Source organism: Cricetulus griseus, chromosome 3 (assembly GCF_003668045.3).
Source record: "Cricetulus griseus strain 17A/GY chromosome 3, alternate assembly CriGri-PICRH-1.0, whole genome shotgun sequence".
NCBI classification, from domain to species: domain Eukaryota; kingdom Metazoa; phylum Chordata; class Mammalia; order Rodentia; family Cricetidae; genus Cricetulus; species Cricetulus griseus.
The window spans coordinates 182,738,221-182,750,466 of NC_048596.1; positions in this window are offsets into that span (position 1 = coordinate 182,738,221).

The window sequence follows — 12,246 nt, forward strand, 5'->3', positions numbered from 1 at the left end:
GGTGGGTTGAGCAAGCCAGTAAACAGCTCCCCTCCATGGTCTCTGCATCAGCTCATGCTTCTGGGATCCTGCTCTGTTTTGAGTTCCTGTACTGACTTCCTTCAGTGATGAACAGCAATGCTGTAGTGTAAACCTAATAAACCCTTTCCTCCCAACTTGCTCTTCGGTCATGGTCTTTCATCACAGCAACAGAAACCCTAAGACAAGCACACACACACACACACACACACACACACACACACACACACACACACACGCTATGACTTTTAACACACAGACATACTCATACACAAACAAACACACACACATACACCATGGCTTGTAACACACACATAGGCACACACACACACACACACACACACACACACACACCATGGTTTATAACACACACAGACACAACACAGAGACACAAGCACACAGACACACACACACCATGGCTTGTAACACACACAAAGACACAGACACACACACACCATGACTTGTAACACACACAAAGACACAGACACACACACACCATGACTTGTAACACAGACACACACAATTACAGGCACACATACACGCACACCATGGCTTATAACACACACACACACACACACAGACAGACACATGAAGACACATATACACCATTACTTGTAACACACACATAATCACACACAGAGACACACACATAAATACATATACCCACACACACCATGGTTTACAACACATACACATATACAGGCGCACAGAGACCCATATACCATGGCTTGTAACACACACAGACACACTATGACACACACACATAGACACACACACAGACACACACACAAACACTCAGACACACATTCATTGGCTTGTAAAACATACACAGAGACATACAGTGTGTGTTTTTAAATAATATAAACAATAATATTTGTTCTTTATAAATAAATAAAATATTTTTTAAAGGGAGAATCTGGTACATCTAGGGAACTATAAAATTTTCATGACATCCAATGCTTTAGATTGTCTTGATCAGGGATGTGTTACTGCACAAACAGAACTCTCAACAGTGGAATTTACAGAGGGTGGGGTGTCTCAACAAGCATCCTAGGGAAACTCCAGGAGAAACCCAGCTGTGAAAGTCCTGCCAGGCTCCTGGGAACTGTCCAGTCACAGGTAGCAGCTCCCCAACACTGGACCTGACACCATTCACTTATCTCGGGCTCTGCAGATGGAGGCTTACTTCTTGTTCCTCTCTAGAAACCGAGCTCCTGCCAAGGGGCTCTTACTCAGTGTCTGCTCGAAATGTTTAACCCAATCAGTTCAAGAGCCACTGTCGCCTAAGGAGACACCCTACTTTGGCTCCTTCATGAGTGACTGGGGGGGGGGGTTGGGAGAATCAGACAGCCTCGTCAAAATCTGACCAGGCATATAGACACTGGTCAGGAGGCTCCTCCCAGAACCACCTTGGCAAGTGCTGTGGATTGAACGTGAAATGTCCCCTCGGAGGGGAACATTTGGATACTTGCTGGTGGCACCATTTTAGAAGGTTGTCTCCTTGGTGGTGGCTCTTGATTGGGTTCAGCATCCTGAGCAGACTTAATGAACCAGAGCCTTTTGGCAGGAGCTCTATTTCTAGAGGGGAACAAGAAGGAAGTCTCTACCTGCAGAGCCCAAGACAAGTGCATGTTTAGGAGGTAGAGCCTCTGTGGAGGAAGTGGATTGCTGGGGCCAGGCCCTGAGGTTTTATTTCCTGGGAGATCTGACTTCTGCCCCCACCCCTATCTGTCCCGCTGTCTCTTCTCTCTCTCCCTTTCATCACATTTTAGTGAGACAGGGTCTCACTATGTAGCCCTTGCTGGCCTGAAACTCACAGAGATTCCGTCTACCTCTGCTCTTGCGTGCAGGTGTGAAGAGTGCCAGCTGCACACTGCTGCCCCCATGGAGCTGTCTGCTTCCATAACTCCCCTCATTTTTAAAATTTCATTCACATTGCTATCAAAAAGGTGGGACCCCCAGAAAAAAAAAGAGACAAGAAGAAATGGGGCCTTTAAGAAACAATCAGGCCATGGGGGCCCATTGGTGGATTAATAGTTAGTCAATTATTGTAAGACCTTACCTGCTATGGTAGTTTGGCTTTGCACCTTGTATGCTTCCCTCTTGCCATGCGACGTTCTCCGGGGCTCTATAGACAGTCCCCACCAGCAAAGCAAGATAAACCTCTCCAGATTAGATTCTTCAACTTTACACTGTCAAGCCTTCAAACTGTGAACCAAAATAAATCATTTCTCCCTTAAATTGCTTCTTGTCATATATTTAGTCATAGGTACAAGTGAGGGAGTAGTAGAGCCAGGCATGGCGGTTCAGTTCTGCCATCCTGGCACTTAGAAGGCTGAGGTAGGAGGATCTTGAGTTCAAGGACAACTTGGGTTACTCAGTCAATTCAAGGCTAGCCTGGGTTTCATGGTGAGACACTGTCTCAATAAAATAAAAGCTATAACAGTGATGACGATGATGGTGGTGGTGGTGTGGTAATTGGGATGTCGCTCCATGGCAGAGAACTTATGTAGCAGGTACAGAGTACCATGTACCATAACACAGCAAATACCTATGCCAGCACCACAACAAATAAATAAATATTTAAAATGGAAGTGGAGATGGGGAGGGATTTCAGGAAAGGTGATCACCCTTCTGGATACCTGAGCCCTCAGCCTAGGCCAGGCCTAACTTTCCCAATGAACCTTGGTTATTCCTTGTATCTTTATGAGTCCTTGAATCCCTTCCTTGATTTCTAATCCTCAGACATGGAACACCTGTTATAGGAAGTAAATGAGATAAAAGTGCAGCTTACAAACTACTTGGGAAACAATGTCTCCTCTAACCGAGATACAATTAGAGATCAAAGAAAACATACAAATACAGGCTGAAGATTAGATTTTGTTCTAAAAATAAATAAATTCATAAATATGCTTGAATTGAACACAAAGTTAAAGTATATTTTGTTAAGTGAAAAATTTAATGGGTATAGGGGCATATGTCTTTAATCCCAGCACTCAGGAGACAAAGATGGGCAGACCTCTGAGTTTGAGATCAGCCTTTGTCTACATAGAGAGTTCCAAGCCAGCCAGGGCCACATAGAGAGAGGAAAAAAAGACAAAAAAATTGAATATGATCATATATGTGAAGGTCTCTAAATATGACTCATAGTTGGGCAGTGGTGGCACATGCCTGTAATCCCAGCACTCGGGAGGTAGAGGCAGGCATATCTCTGAGTTTGAGGCCAACCGGGTCTACAGAACAAGTTCCAGGACAGCCAGAACTACACAGAGAAACCTTGTCTCGAAAAACAAAACAAATGTGACTCATAAAACATAACTACAAAGAACTTTATCTGTCCCCTTTGCCCTTTTTTAAAATTATTTATTTATTTGGTTGCTTATTTATTTATATGTGTTTGACTGCATGTATGTCTATATGCTAGGTGTGTGCCTAGTGCCTCTCAGGCCATTAGAGGGGCATCAGATCTCACAGACTGGAGGAACAGATGGTTGTGAACCTCCATGTGGATGAGGGGAATTAAGCCTGGGTCTTCTGTAAGAACAGCCAGTGCACTTAACCACTGAGCTAACTTTCCAGCCATGCTCATTGTCCTAGAAATCTCCTCTATAGTGGCTAGAGATGTACCTCACAGACAGAGTACTTGTCTAGCACGCACAGGGCCCTGGGTTCTGTTCCCAGAACTTCATGTGGAGGTGAATGGCTGTCTCCAGCACTCAGGAGACAGAAACTGCAAGATTAGAAGTTCTAAGCCATCTCCAACTATGCAGTGAGTCTGAGAGCAGCCTGGGCTACATAAGACACTATCAACAAAATGGAAATGAATGTGCCCAGGGCCACTTACTCCTTGCCCCTTGATTCTATGTAAGGCAAGTCCCCTTATGACTCTTCTTTGCTCCAGCACAGAGATGCCCTCAGCTTCTTTCTTTCTGCTGCTGTTTTTCTCCTGCCAGAGTGTGTGTGTGTGTGTGTGTGTGTGTGTGTGTGTGTGTGTGTGTGTGTGTTGTACTTGTTATGCTTATTTGTTTTTTAAGACAAGGTCTTGTATCTTATACTGTTCTCAAACTTACTATCTTCCAACTTCCATCTTACAGGTGTAAATCACTACAGCAGGCCAGGAAGCTTTCTGCTGAGATTCTAACTTGACTCCATGCTGGTCCTCTCGTGTCAGTGGCCACTCTCAGATTCTAATTTGACTCCATGCTGGTTCTCTCATGTCAGTGGCCACTCTTGATCTAGGCATGCAGCCACATCCCAGTGTGGCTGTCTTCCTCGCTGGGCCATGGAAGCAAGTCTGTCTTCTGATGTCGAAATTCTCTGGCATGAATAGTTCCAGATTCACTACATCCTTAAAGCTCCCCAAATCATGAATTGATTCTACCAAGTAGTTCCACACCACCCTTTCCCTGAGTTTGAGGCAAAGGGCAAATGCTTCACCAAGGGTGCTTCACAGCACCACCCACTTTCCAGATACACGCAGAGCCCAGAACTCTGCAAATGCAGCACCCAGGGTTGACCTTACCTCCAGGGGCCCAGGTAGAATCGATGCTGTTCCTGAGCCCCATGGCTCTGAAGAGTCTTGATCCCTGAGTCCCATGTACAGCCCCAAAGCACCCAAGCGACACAACAAGAGATCAAATGAGGATTCCTCTCTTCCTAAGACATGAATTTCTGGTCTTTCCCAAATGTCTCTGGGTAGAATAAAGGACTCAGTCCTAGCATGAGGATGAGTGAGAAAGAAGAAGGTGTCCCAGCCTGCTAAGGAACATGACTGGTATGGCAGTATCTCAAGCAGGCACCCGGCAACACCCCCTTCTGCTGCCCAGCTGGCTATTTTGTCCCTTTAGAGGCTAATTAAACCTATTCAGAGAAGAATTATGATGTCCTTTTGTCTGTGTGACTAAAGGATACCAGAACTGCTTGATCTGGAGGCAAAATAAAAACAATGTTCTAGGCAGGCCAGATGGCTCAATGGCTAAAGTTTCTTGCTGCCAAGCCTGATGACCTCCATCCAGTCCCCAGGACCTACGCAGTAGGAGAGACTCAGTTCCCACAAGTTATCCTCTGAACTCTATGGCATAGTCCTGCCCTCACCCACCCACAAACTAACTAAATAAATGTAATAAAATTAAAAATAAAGCAACCATGTTCCTAGAAACAGAAGAGGTATCTGGAGAAAGGGAAGGGCAGTGGGTGTGGTGGAAAAAGGAGGATCCTGAAGTCAAAGTTTTGCAAGAAACTCAGGGCTCACATGTATCCTAGAATCTCTGTCTCCAAAGGGGAGGGGTCTGTTCTGTTCCCAGTGTGGCCCAGGAGGAGACAGATGGTCTTAGGAGAGAAAGCAATGCCCAGGGACCATCCATACCAGAAAACCTATCTCAGATGATTAAATGGCAGTGGATAAATTTAACTAAATATGAGTAATGGGGACACAGAGGGGAAGTGAAAAGAAATAGAATATTTTAGCAACATAAGGAAATGAGAAGAAAATGACTTTGCAACAAAATGTCAAACTTCTGTGCCTGGAGGAGATGTAATCTGGTCATTGCAAGCTCAGGGGAGCGGGGGAGTCTGTGGTTATTTCAAGTAAATTTTAATTCACTTTAATAACATATGGCTAAATCCCTGCAGGACCATGTCCTGGAACAGAACTGGCAGGGTTTTTCTTTCCTTTTCTTTTTTCTTCTTTTTTTCCTTTCTTTCTTTCTTTCTTTCTTTCTTTCTTTCTTTCTTTTCTTGAGACAGGGTTTCTCTGTGTAACAGCCCTGGATGTCCTGAAACTCGCTCAATAGACCAGGCTAGCCTCGAACTCACAGAGATCCACATGCCTCTGCCTCCCGAGAGCTGGGGTTATAGGCGTGTACCACCACTGCCCAGTTGGAGATTTGTTTTTAAGTTGTGCTTCTGTCTATCCATCCATCTATAACAAACATGCATGCATGCATGCATGCATGCAAACATACATACATCTGACCAACAATTTACTTGACTGAGAAAAGCCAGCCCATCCTCTGCCAGTCTACAAGAGATCCTAAACAGCTGAAAAGACAGAGATACCAGAATAGAAAGTAGCAATGTAGAACTACATACAGACCTAACACATATTGGTCCGTGGCACTGACATGTGATTGAAGGGAAGGTTGTGAGATAGTATCAGAAAGGCTTAGCCATGGGGCTGGATCTTAAAGGATAAGTAAGTTTACCAGATAGGCAAGTAAGCCAGGAGCATCCACATAGAAGGGACTACATGAGACAAGGGGACAGTACCATATGCAACTTTGGGGTGCTTGTTACAATCATGGGGAAGGGAGAGACTGGGCAGGAAAAAGAGATGGGATGAGATGAGTAAGGGTAGCAGAGGAGATTCATGACCAGTGGACCACGAATGAGGGACAAAGTTTCAGGAAGGAAGAGGCTAAAGACAAGACTTCCTTCAATCCACCCAGTGCCTAAATTAAGCCTCAACCTTGAATATGCAACTCAATCACTTCCCTCAAGAAATCTTTCTGCCTGGTTCAAGTGTATTACACTCTTGCTATGTAGTGTTCCCCACCCACTCCATCATCAGCCTTGTCACCCCCACCCCCAGGCCCATACTGAGTTAGCTTAGTAGTATGCCTCCCTACCTCCTAACCAAGGCCAGAATACCCAGCTCTAAGGATGCTGTGAGACCAAACAGAAACAATAGACCTTGCAGGTTAAGGGTTCTGATCGCAGTTAAGACAGTTAAAAATAAGTTCCTGTTTGTCCTGTGTTAAGTCCTTGCAAGTTAAGGTTTCTATTTGTAATTAAGAATAAGTTCCTGTTTCTTAGATCTGATGTAAACTGCAAAACATGTTTTTCAACCTACACTAAACTTGTGAGCCCTTGTTCCTTCCCTTCCATTATGTTTTTCGTTTATTCTTTCTTTGTTTCTTGTATTTTTCTAAGAATATGTACAGTCAACTCTCTTGCCCCTGTGAACATCCAGTCTTTCCTATAAAAAAGGTCTTAAGAGACCACAGCCAGCAGCGCCATTCTCTCAAATCTGGATGACCAGTCCCGGATTCACCCCAGAGTACAGCTTGTTTTAATTGGACAATCATGGATTTGGTCTTTTCTCCTCTTGATTCTCAAGTTTAGCAGATGCCCCCCATACACACCCTATATGTGGCTTCCTGGGTCCTCTCCTGCTTATGGAATCTTTTCCCAAAAATGAATAAGGTATTCTGGGAAAGTACTTTTGGAGTCTACAGCCTGAATTTAGGTTTTCTAGAGGCAAATGGCAAAGGAAAGGGTATTTTCCAAAGAGATTCTGTAAGCTTCCTGAGTAACAATCCTTCCTAAGTTCCCAGAACTATGAATGGAAAGAGGAGCTTGTGCTTTCTTAACAAAGCAAGAAGTCTGACCACAAGTGGAGAAACCAAACAGCTAAAGGATTGGAATAGGAGGAGCGTGGAGTCACAGCTCAAAGCAGTGACAAGAGCTATGGGGACCCAGTTACCAGATCCACCTCTGTGAACAGAGAAATGAGAACAACACATCCTGCAAAGTTCTCAGATGTCTACTAGGGGGCGAAAGAGCTTACACAGCCCCTGGGTCACCATGGTAATGCTGCCATTCCCCAAGACATTGGTCTGGAAGTCAGGAGAATGCCAGAGGCATGGCAGGCAACTGGGAGGATAGCTATCACTTCCAGGCAATCTGTGAGCCCAAGCCAAGAATCAGGCAGAAACAAAAGAAACAGCTGACTTACCTTCATGACCTCGCAGTATGCCACATCTTCATGGCAGGTGTGAGAGAAAAATAAAATGGGGTTTTCCATCAGTCTGACCAGCTCCTTCATTATATAGATAAACTAGAAACTCAGAAAGAGAGAAGCATTAGTGTTTATCACACAACAGCAGGCTTAGAAATATAGATGAAGAGAAAGGAAGGAAGGAAAACAAGCCAGTATAGTGGCCCACGCCTGTCATCCAGCACTCAGAAGGTGGAGGCAGGAGCACTTGGAACTCAAAGTGAGTCACTGCTACACATCCAGTTGGAGGCCAGCCTGAGCTACAGGAGACTCTGTCTAAAAAAAAAAAAAAAAAAAAAAAAAAAAACAGCCAGGCATGGTGGTGCATTGCTCTAATGCCAACAGAAGCAGAGGCAGGTAGGTCTCTGTGAGTTCAAGGCAAGTCTGGTTTTCGTAGATCCAGGACAGCCAGGCCTATGTAGAGAAATTTTGAATAAAAGCAAACAACCAAAACCAGGAAGAACAAATCCTAGTTTAATAACATGTTCTTTAAGAATCTTTCTTGCTGGGTGGTGGTGTCACACACCTTTATTCCTAGTACTTGGGAGGCAGAGGCAATTGGATCTCTGTGAGTTTGAAGCCAACCTGGCCTACAAGTGCTAGTTCCAAGACAGCTAGGGCTGTTACACAGAGAAACCCTGTCTCAAAAAAAAATCTTTCTTATTTTGTGGTGTTCAGTAGGCAAAGATTCAACTATTGGATTATAGCCCTGTTAATTTTCCTTTTTTCCAGAGACTGGTCCTCAAAAATGTATGTTAATTAATAAAAATTTGATCCTTGAATGTATTGGGAATAAGGAACATGTTTACAGTTTAGCATCGTTGTGGCACCCTGCACTGTATCAGTAGGCAGATTGATCTCAGCACCAGCCCACCTCTTCTTGGAAAATTGGTGGGTGGTGTGCAGAGGGACATGAGAGTCTTCCTTAAGGAAAATGTGCTAGGCCAAGGCAGGTAGGCAGGCCAGGAACTCACTTGTCACATGGGAGAGTATACAGCACTGGGAGATAAGTCATTTGGATTCCATATGTGACATCTGGTAGTTTGGTAAGTTTCTTATATTCTGCTTATAGTCTCTGAAACCTTTTTTATACATACAATGCAGATAGAACATCTATCTTAACCACCTCCCCAACACCAGGGATTGAACCTAGGGCATAATGCATGTGAGACAAGGGCTCTACTACTGAGCCACAACCCCAATCTATTTTCATGGGTTCTTAAATTCAAATTAAGATAATGTATGTAAAATGACAGGCTTGGTTCTGGCAGGAATAAACTTGTCAAGATAAGAAGAAACCTTACAAAAGTAGTGTGTGTGTGTGTGTGTGTGTGTGTGTGTGTGTGTGTGTGTGTGTGTGTGTGTGCGCATGTCATAGTGACCAACAGATGGCAATGGAGGCCATCAGTCTGGAGAATGCTACAAAGCCTTATGGTCAGGGCAAATGAGGTGTGGCTCTCTCCTGTAATCCCCTCTCTCTCTCAAGGCTAAAGCAGGAGTATACCCAGGAGTTTGAGGATAGCCTGAGTTATATAATGAGTTCAAGCTAGTTGCAACTCTATGGAGGGGGTGAAGGGGAACTTACTTCCTCAAAAACAACCCAGAGTGGACTCTCGGTTAGATGTCTTCAATTAGTCCTCAGATGAGGAATGCTGAAGTTGTGCAGTCCCCAAGCAGTGCCCTGGTGGTGTTCTCATGAGCTGGTGTCTTGCTGTGTGTGTGTGTGGGGGGGAAACAGGCAGGAACTGGGATTCTCTCTTCAAAGGTTTTCAGAACAAGGCCAAGGTGCATTCTCTAGGTCCCATTGCCTCTCGATACTTTTCTTGGATTATCTTGTGTTATACAAGGGATCTCAGCCAGAATGCTGAATCCCCTGGGACCCAGTGTGCAACTGAGGACCTAATTGTTGTTGTCTTCCAGCCCAAGCAGAAGAAGGCATCTGGTACTATTAGCCAGTTTCTTTAGCTTCCCCTGGCTGCTACAAGGTCACACTGAGTCCAGCATCCTCTCAAGCAGAAAGGGGTGGCTTCTTGCCCACTAGGGCACCGGATGGGGGTGAAGAGGAGCACTACTCAAATACCTGGCTCCCTTCCTCCATGTCCCTAGCACATTCTGTCTTTTCTACCTCAAAACCCAGATATCTGAAGCAGATGGAGATGCCATTGTCAAAGAGACAGTCCCTAGGAGGTTTTGATTGGCCAGAAGTCTGATAATGTGAATGTGCCGTTCTGAACTTGCAGGGAACACGAGCTCTCTTTAGTCCATTCCTTAAATCATGAGTTTGCAACCAGAGAATAACTGCTGGCTTGATTCCTATCTCCAGGGACCAGAGAGGAACCACACTTGCCTTTGGATGAGCCTGTGGCTAGGAGCATCCTAGGATCCTGGCTCTGTAGACACATGCCTGGACCATGAGCAAAGAGCATGGAATGTGCCTGAAAGTCCAGAACCCTGAGTCCCTGCTCACAAGTTTGCCCTAGGTCTCAGGACCTGAATGGGACTTTCACTGGAGCAGCCAACCAGGGACCGAGATGAATTACACCTCGACACCATGCCCCAGCCCTTGTGCAGGACTGCTTAGGAAAGGAGAACCAATAAATTCCTCCGAGCATGAGCTTCTACTGCTTTTCACCTGTGAAGGTGGCTTTTCCACCACTGAAGGTTCTAGTTGGTGCCTCTCCTATTACAACTTCAGGCATTATAAACAATAGTCTTTGTTTTGTTTTTTGTTGTTGTTTTTTGTTTTGTTTTGTTTGTTTCTGAGACAGGGTCTCTCTTTGTGTCCTGCCTGTCCTAGAACTCACTTTGTAGACCAGGCTGGCTTCAAATTCACAGAGACTCACCTGCCTCTGCCTCCCAAGTGCTGGGATTAAAGGTGCAGCACCATTACACATGGCCAACAATAGCCTTTAAAATGCAGAAATTGAAGCTTTTTTTCCAATCTTGAAAACAATGAGTAGAAGTAACTTCACAGAGCCAGAAAGATGGCTCAATTGGTAAAAGCACTTGCAGTGAAAGCCTGAAGACCTGAATTCAAATGGTAGGAAGTGGAAGAGACAACCAATTCCCAATGTTGTCCTGAAGGGACCAGCTCCCCATTTCGGCATCCATGACAATAACACATGCTCGCTATGAACTTGTCTTAGTCACTAGAGGTTAGGTGCCTGCCTCGTGACAAGGAACCAATCAGAAGTTAGCTGGTGGCACTATGCTTTACGACCCTGGGTGTACTTTATGGACAAGCACTCAGCAATGACGCACAGGGCATAGCAACCACCCTGGGAGGGCCTATGGGCCATAACAACCAGCTGACCAATCAACACAGGGCAAGCCCTCCAAGCCTGGAGGCACACCAATCCTGAGCCTGTGCGTACCCCTAGACACTCCCCTTACGCTGCCCTACAAGATCTCTCGAAAGGCCCTAGGAGTTGTCTTTTGTGAGCCATCCGCCATGGTGGGTGGGTGGGTGAAAGACCCAAGCTAACATGGGGTTAGCTCGTTAAAAAACAATAAAGCCTTATGCAGTTTTCAGCAAGCTCTCGAATCTGCCTGGTGATTGGGGTGACTGAGGTCGTGGCCTGGGACCCCGATACCGAGTTTTCCGGGAGTCTAACAGTCCAACTTCCCACTCCCCAACGCACGCACACACGCACCCACGCACGCACACATACACACTCCCAGTACTGGGATAAAAGGCATGAACCACCATGGGCAAAAATAGATCTTTTACATGGTTTTAACTCTGTTTTGGTGAGAATTTGGTTGTTTTCTTTTGGGGAGTGTTTTGGTCTGCTCTTTGGTTGGTTTTAAGACAGGGTCTCCAGTAACTAACTCTAGCTGGTCTCAACTCACTGTGCAACCAAGGATGACCTTGAACTTCTGATCCTCCTGCCTCCACTTCCTAAGAGCAGAGAGTACTGGTGTGGTGTGCTTCCTCCCCATCTTGTTTTATTCTTGTTTTGCTCTTGGGTGCCAGAGAACTGTGCACATTCTCACTTTTCGGTCTCTCCATGTCACTTGTGAATCCTCGCCTTGTGTTGGGGTCCCCAGAGAGGTGCTCTGGCCTTTAGATGTGCCCTTATCTGTGGGCCTTGCTGCTGCCAGTGTTCAGAGACAAGTTGAGCCTTCTTGGCCTTGTGTTTATATTTCGACTGAAAGTTCTATTTTAGTAATCATCTAGGATTTACTGAACTTCTGCTTTGTGGTTATATATCTGCTACTATTGTTTAGTGTGGAAAATATTTGCATAATTTCAAAGGGTTTGTTATTGTCTATATTTTCTCCACCCCACACACACCTACAAAATCCACATAATGCTATAATTAAAAAAAAAGACAGCAACAGATGTGGGTAAGTAAAACGATACAGCCACTTTAGAAAACAAACTGTTTCTCAAAAAGTTAAACATCATGCTACCAAATATCCATAATTCTACTTCTCAGTGTCTACCC